Genomic DNA, 7,500 nt, shown 5'->3' with positions numbered 1-7,500 from the left:
AAGACACATAGCTATTTATCTATTTATGAATATATATATATATATATATATATATATATATATATATATATATATATATATTATAAATTGTGTGTATTAGAGCACTTTAACATATTTTCAATGAAATTTGGTAACTAAAAGTAAATAGACTTAAAAAAATAACATAGAAATAAACACAAATATAATGCACATTAGTAGGGTGTAGTAACGGTTTAAACGATAAAAGGCAAAAACATATTAAAGCTAAGCAAGTAATAAATATGAAAATAAAACTAAAGATTATATACAAAACTAAAATAATAATGACTAATAAGCTAATTAGCCTAAACATACCACAAAAATGCTCTTATGATCAAGTATAAAAGACAATGAAAGAAAATAACAATCTGTTTTCTGTTGTCCTTATTGTCCTCGAGTAATGATTCGCTCCTTTTATACTAATTAGATGCAGCTGCGTGATTTCACTGGCGTAAGCACAACAAATCACTTAAAGGCTTCATTCAAGGTTCAAGGATGCGTTAGCATAAGTTGAAGGACTTATTTCCGCTGTGCATATATATATATATATATATATATATATATATATATATATATATATATATATATATATATATATATTATAAAATTACACAGAAGGCTCTTCAGAGTTACGTCAACCTCCACTATATACCATGCGCCATTTACTACCTTATGCAGATTCATATACTTTCGAAATGTCATCTACCCATCCCTTATTACGTCTTCCTCTCTTCCACCTTCTTGCATATTTGAATTACACACTGTGCTAAAACATCATCGGGCATTTATTCCACATAACTGAACCGCCTCAAAACGCTCTAAAACTAAACCATTCTTATGCATAATTCAAGGTCTTTAACAATTCTACGCATCTTTGTAATCACTTTGTGGCGAGTCTTGCGTTATTATGGAGTCCCTCTCAAATATATATATTTGATTAAGTCTGCTCAAGAGCATAACAAGTGCAAAGTTAATGTTAGTGGTGTCCTATCAAACTAATTTCCAGTGAACAGTGTAGTACTCCAAGGGTATGTGTTGTTATTTATCTATTTATGTTGTTGTTTACCTATGTTGTTTATCTTCATCCTGGATTTTATAATGCATAGATCAGTTGGGGATGGTGGAGAAGGAATGGACTAGATTGGTAACAGGAAATTAGCTGACAGAGAGAGAGAGAGAGAGAGAGAGAGAGAGAGAGAGAGAGAGAGAGAGAGAGAGAGAGAGAAAACACCATAGAACTTGCAAAGCTTGCTCACCAGAATGCATGAAATATCACATGAGGCTGGGTTCAATATAAATAGAAGAAAAACAGAAATAATAAGAACGGATTATGCAATGGAAGATTAAATATCATTGGTAGGAGAAAAAATCAATGAGGTGGGATAATTTAAAGCTTTTAATTACTGTCAACAACCTATCATCTATACAACATATTCTTTTTGTCCCTCTACACACTGTCTGTATTGATTCTGTCATGAGATACTTTAAAGTCCATGTGTGCCACACACTACTTTTTTCCTTTTACTTTCAAACTTCTTATATAACCGTTTCATAAAAAGCACCACATCCAAGGACACCCTCCTTTGTCTCAGCCTACACTGTTCTTTCCCTACCAGTCATTCTGCCTTCTGTCTTACTCTCAATCAAAACCTACCATACAAAATCCTTGGTATACTAAGTGATATCATGCCGCTATTTTGCTTGCAATAGCTTTTATCTCCTTTACTTTTAAACGACGAAACCAAACCTTTTATCCATTCCTTTTGAATATTTCACTTATCCAGGCATACCTTATAAACACTACTGCCCCAGCGTTGTAGGCTCTCACTTCTGCATAGTCTCTTGTGTTGTCTATGTTGTATCAAAGGAATTAATAAGAGTAAGAGACGTGGGGACTAGTATAAGAGACAAAAAGATTAGCGAAGGTGGTTTGGCAATGTGGAAAGAATGGAAGACAATAGTTCAGTGGTAATTCTGCAATAATAAGGGAAGAAGAGCATGAAAGGGCAAGAAAGGGTCTTGGTAATCCCAAAGAGCAAGAGTGCGTGCGAGAAGACTGTTCAATGGCTTGTCGGTGGCTATGTTAATTGTAAATGTATAAAGAGGCTAATTATGAAGAGACCGTTTGCCACAGGGGGTTGTACTCAATTCTTCAGTTTAAGGATGACTGTTGCGTATTTCTTTGGTGCCTCCCTTAATAGAGGATAAGATTTAATATTGGAAAGATACATATAACCCTATTTTGAAAATATGTGCGTAATACCACTTTCTGATATTGGCCTTAAAATCATGGAACAAACTTATAAATTAAAAAGTTACCTGTTGATAAAGAAACATGAAAAACACAAAAAATATTCAAACATCAAGGATAAACTATAATTCATGGCACAATGGCAGCGTTACTGAAACCTTGTCTACATACTACTTAAAACACCAGAAACGTCTCCGATACGTTGTCTAGTTAGAAGGTCCTGTCACATCTTAAATACTAATTATGTGGAGGCAGCAAATGCCAGACTTAACCTATTTGAATATTCCTAAACGCCAGAATTCTTGTTCTCCTACTCTATGCCTTACTCACTTAATCTACCACTTCTTGAAAGGAGGATTATCATTATACAAGTACTTTATTCAATTAGTAGAAATTTCTCAACCTGACAAATTAATTTATACAGATATATTGACGCATGCATCTTCTTCACCTTTCTTCTTGAAAATATAATGAGAGTAGGTTAACATTTGAAACTATCTTCATAAATTACACTACTCTAATTCTGATTAAGCGATAGCCATTTAGTTAAGATTGATGAAGTGCTTGATTTTTTCTGGGAAATTAAATATTGCAAATAAATAGTAAATGCCTATATAATTATGAAATTATTCCATAATAAGGTGTGCTGGAATGTAGAACTATACCCAGCGAAGTATCTGGGAGACTTGATTGTAAAGGTAAGATGGAGTTTAGGAGAAGAAAAATGTGAAATAGTAAGCACCTACAAGAAAGGATTTGAAAGGAGTGATATTGGAAGACTGTGTTTTAGGAAGATTCTGATTATATATGAGCCTTACTTAGTTTGGAAAATATGAAAGAGAAATACATAGCTGTGGGTGGATATATAGTTCCTAGAATAAATAGGATTAGAAATGTCCTAGCCGAAAAGTGCTTGGAAAAGTGATTATGGTTGGAAATGCATTATATATACAAACACAAACACACACATATATATATATATATATATATATATATATATACATATACATATATATATATATATACATATACATATATATATATATATATATATATATATATATATATAGAGAGAGAGAGAGAGAGAGAGAGAGAGAGAGAGAGAGAGAGAGATATGATTATATGTATATATATATACACATATATAGGTATATATGATTATATATATACATATATATATATATACATATATATAAATACAGTATATATATATATATAAAGTATATATATATAATATATATATATAATAATAATAAAAGATAGGAAGACTGGGCAATAGAAAATAGGAGGAAAGGTTCGTTGGGTTAAACTCTGTAAAAGTTCAAGTTGATTAGTATACAAGTAATAATGTTCCCATTATTACATTAATCCAATCGAACTTCTACTAAGTTGAAGAGGAAATTTGGCGGTGTGATTTTGTTACCAAGTAAGGAGAACATTTCAGGAGACAATGAATGTAAAATGAAGAAGAAATAAAGACAACGTTTGTAGGTGTAAATGAAGAATATGCAAATTTCACGGGCAGGGTCTTGAGTCAACAATAACCATTATGTGGTTTAAAGAGGGTGGAAGAATAATTAAAAATAATGAACGGTGGAGTTGGAATATGAATATTTTAGTAAAGAAAAACAGGCATTATATGACTTAAGATATTGAATATAAGTTGTTCGCCAATAAAAAAAAAAAACAACAACTATTAATGGGAGACCTTTACTAAAAAAAAATGAAAGTGGAGAGCTTCTGTTCAAAGAAAATGAAGTTTTGTGTCAATGTAGTAAGTACACGACGTGAAAAATCAGTAAAAATCCTGGAATAAATATTGCCAGGCATTTACCGTTTAAAAACGGATATATTAACATTGAGGAGTGATACTACGGCCACCAACCCGTAAAAGATAATAACAAAGTAGGGTAAAAATTACGGTCGCTTTCATTTCTGAAAATACGGTTGGGAACCGTATATTTTTTACGGAGAATATCCGAATAAAATTACGATTTTTCTTAACAGTGTATTTACATGCAGACTGGATGAAGAGAGAGAGAGAGAGAGAGAGAGAGAGAGAGAGAGAGAGAGAGAGAGAGAGAGAGAGAGAGAGAGAGAGAGAGACATACACCTGAATCATAAAAGAATATTAGGGGTTAATTTGTGTTTTGAAATACTCCAGGAAATGATTAAGGACATCAGAGGGGGAATTAATTGGTTAATAAATATAGTTGTGCAAGATTCGCGAAAGTTTATGTAAACATATTTCTGCTTTGATGAATGCCAATCCTTCCTCGATGAAGCCTTAGGTTTTATAAATGAGTTTAGAAACTTAGGAATATAATGACACGAAGACATTTATTGTCACAAGATAGTTTTTTCTTCTTTAACCGGCAAGAAAACTTAGCAATTGTATGTAGTTAAGTATACTACAGTATCATTTCCAAACGCTGGAAAAACTTTAATGCTCATTAAATAACCATTGAAATCCCATAAACCGTTGAAATTTTCACCAAATTAATTCCTTCAATATTAATTCCTCTTACCTCAACAAACTTTACAAATTTCTGTTCTTAAACTAGTAAATCACACCTTTCAATCCTTAATGCAGTTAACTAACATTACTTTGTAGTATTTACAATATAAACGAAAACATTCAAGATTAACCCGAGGCTACATGTCCTATTAACAAATCAGAACGTAGAAGACCCAGTTAATTCCACATCTTTCCCAATAAAAAAAAAGGGGGGGGGGGAAGAGAAAAAAAAAAGGTAAAGACGCAAATCCCACGTAAGGGAATTCCCCCTGGACATTGCTAACGCCTCCTCCAGCGACTGTAAACACAGTATGAATTTACGCTCGCCCAAGGCTCACAATGACCTTCAACACCCCTTGGAAGAGTATGAAGTATGAGTGAAGATTACGAGATGCGTAAATTAAAGTCAAAAAGCATAAAACTGGATAGTAAACATATGTTTGAAATGTTCGAAGGCAGCAGAATGGCGCAGTAGGTAACATAATGAGAAAATTGTTCGAACCTTTAGGGTGAAAATTGTCACAAAATAGTAACAACTTTCATTAAAGATCATTCTTAATATGTATGAAGTTTGTTCCTCCATACTCAAAAGACCACAATTTAGCTTTGTGATAATAATATGATTGAGCTCAACTGTCCAAAAGACTGTATAACAGAGTGAGCAATATTAGAAATAAATTGTTTTGTATTTATCTAAGCAATTCATATATACATAAAAATAAATTGTTTTGTAGTGATCTAAGCATTTTATATATACAGCGTTACATTATTAAAATGTAAGAAAAAGCTGCTGGTCTGACATTTTTAGTTTAATCATATAATTAGATATAAAATGAAGGATACATTTACAAATAAGAAAATAAATATTCTTCATGATAATTTGCCATAGACGTTAATGTAAAAGGTGTGAAGCCTATCTGTGACCACAAAGAGATGAAAACACCTTCTTGAGGAAGCGGAACAATGAGTTAACAATTTACCTTTGATCTTTTTAAGGAGCGCAATTAACATTACAAAAGAAACCAAATGTTCGTCCGAGCTAAAGAAGTGACTAAAGAATTTGTTTTTGTTTCTTTTAAAAGCTCTCAAATAAGGATAGCAAAACAGAATCATTTTATCATCAACAAAATATAGAGATCTCGACAAAAAAGTACTTTGGAAAAATTAAATAAATTTTCAAATCAAGTTTACAATCGTGGTTTTAATGCTCAAAACCAAATTTTAATGTTTTTTTATTATTTGCTGTAGGAACTTAAAGCCTTCGGTAAGAAAATCTACGTGTTTATGTAATTTAGAAAATTGAATGACCGGAAAACTTTCGGAGGTTTGTAAGGATTATAAATGCAAATTTCGTTCAGACAAGATTAATGAGGCGAATTATATCAGATTGAACATTAATCATAACGGTTTCATTTGCAAATCTCCCCTATATGATAAAGAGCAAATGTCTGGCTCTCTCTCTCTCTCTCTCTCTCTCTCTCTCTATATATATATATATATATATATATATACATATATATATATATTCTTCCGGACACGCCCAGTTCTCCCCGTCCTTCGGGTACGGAAGAGTCGGGTACGGAAGAGGAGTAGTCATACCATGGTGAGAGCAGGGTGCGTGCGCGTGTGTAAGCTTTTCTATCTAAATATTTATCTGCACAGTATAATGAAGAAGAATAAAATTTCGTTCTTCGGGTCTTCGAGCTTATTTTTTCTTTTACATATTTTTGTCTATATCTATTCAAAAAAATATAAATCTACGTACATGTATCTGTTACTGAGACTTCTTTACTTTACTGTCAGAAATGGCTTTTAATTGTTTCACGGTACATAAAACTTGCTAGTTACAAATTAACACAACGAAAATAACCCTGAGATATCAACAAAGGACTACACCCTATTCTGACTTCTTGGCTCTCGTTTTTCTGCTGTTTAGTTTTCACTTAAATTTTCTCTTTCTTTACTGCCTTAAGGATACCATTCGTAAGCAGATTGAAACCACAACAGTCAACAAAGTATTAATCAGAGTGGAGTCTGAAATTTAATCTGAAAATAAAACGAAGATTTCGTTGTGTCATGGAACTAAACCGAAAAAAAAAAGTAAAACTGGTATGAATTTGAAAATCAAACTAATCTGTTCCATGAATTGTTTTATACGATCTGAAACAAATTAAAACAGTAACAGGTTAAATGCTTAACCATGAAATCAGTTAATCATGTCGTCGTTACTTTGAAGTCAAATCACAAACCAACAATTACCAGTTATTCAGCAGTTGTCTTCAATGATAGGTAATTGAAAACTGCCTTTAAAATCCCTTTTATTTCAAAAGTTAATCTTAACCAGTTTGTTCCACCTTAATGAAGCCTGAAATTTCAAACCATTTTACCAGCTATTTCAAAAGAAAACAAACTTTTTCGCTAAACGTTTATTTAACTACTCCCTACTACTGTACATTGCCTTTGGTTTCTCTCATCTAGAAATAACCGTAATTCTGAAGTTCTGTCTCAAAAAGATATTCAGTATGAAAAAAATCCGGAGAAAACTACCTCCGAAAAGCAGAACCATAAGAGGCAGACAAACCGGAAAAGAACTTTTGCACAAAACATGCAAGTTGTCATGATTAAAGGAATCATTTTAAAAATAAACTTACTCAAAAATTATCTGAAAAATATTGAACTATTCCTGGCTTGATTAAAGGAATCAATTTAAAAA

The 7,500-nt window shown here is 32.1% G+C and overlaps 1 protein-coding gene across 2 annotated transcripts in view; it reads right to left on the bottom strand.

Annotated features, from left to right (window-relative positions):
- LOC137649483 (uncharacterized) overlaps nucleotides 1-7,500 on the bottom strand; it is a 742,412-nt gene that overhangs the window by 346,250 nt on the left and 388,662 nt on the right. The window lies entirely within an intron of this gene.

This window comes from Palaemon carinicauda, chromosome 1 (assembly GCF_036898095.1).
Source record: "Palaemon carinicauda isolate YSFRI2023 chromosome 1, ASM3689809v2, whole genome shotgun sequence".
NCBI classification, from domain to species: domain Eukaryota; kingdom Metazoa; phylum Arthropoda; class Malacostraca; order Decapoda; family Palaemonidae; genus Palaemon; species Palaemon carinicauda.
Note: the sequence above shows the minus strand (reverse complement) of the source record. Positions and strands in the feature narration are given on the sequence as shown.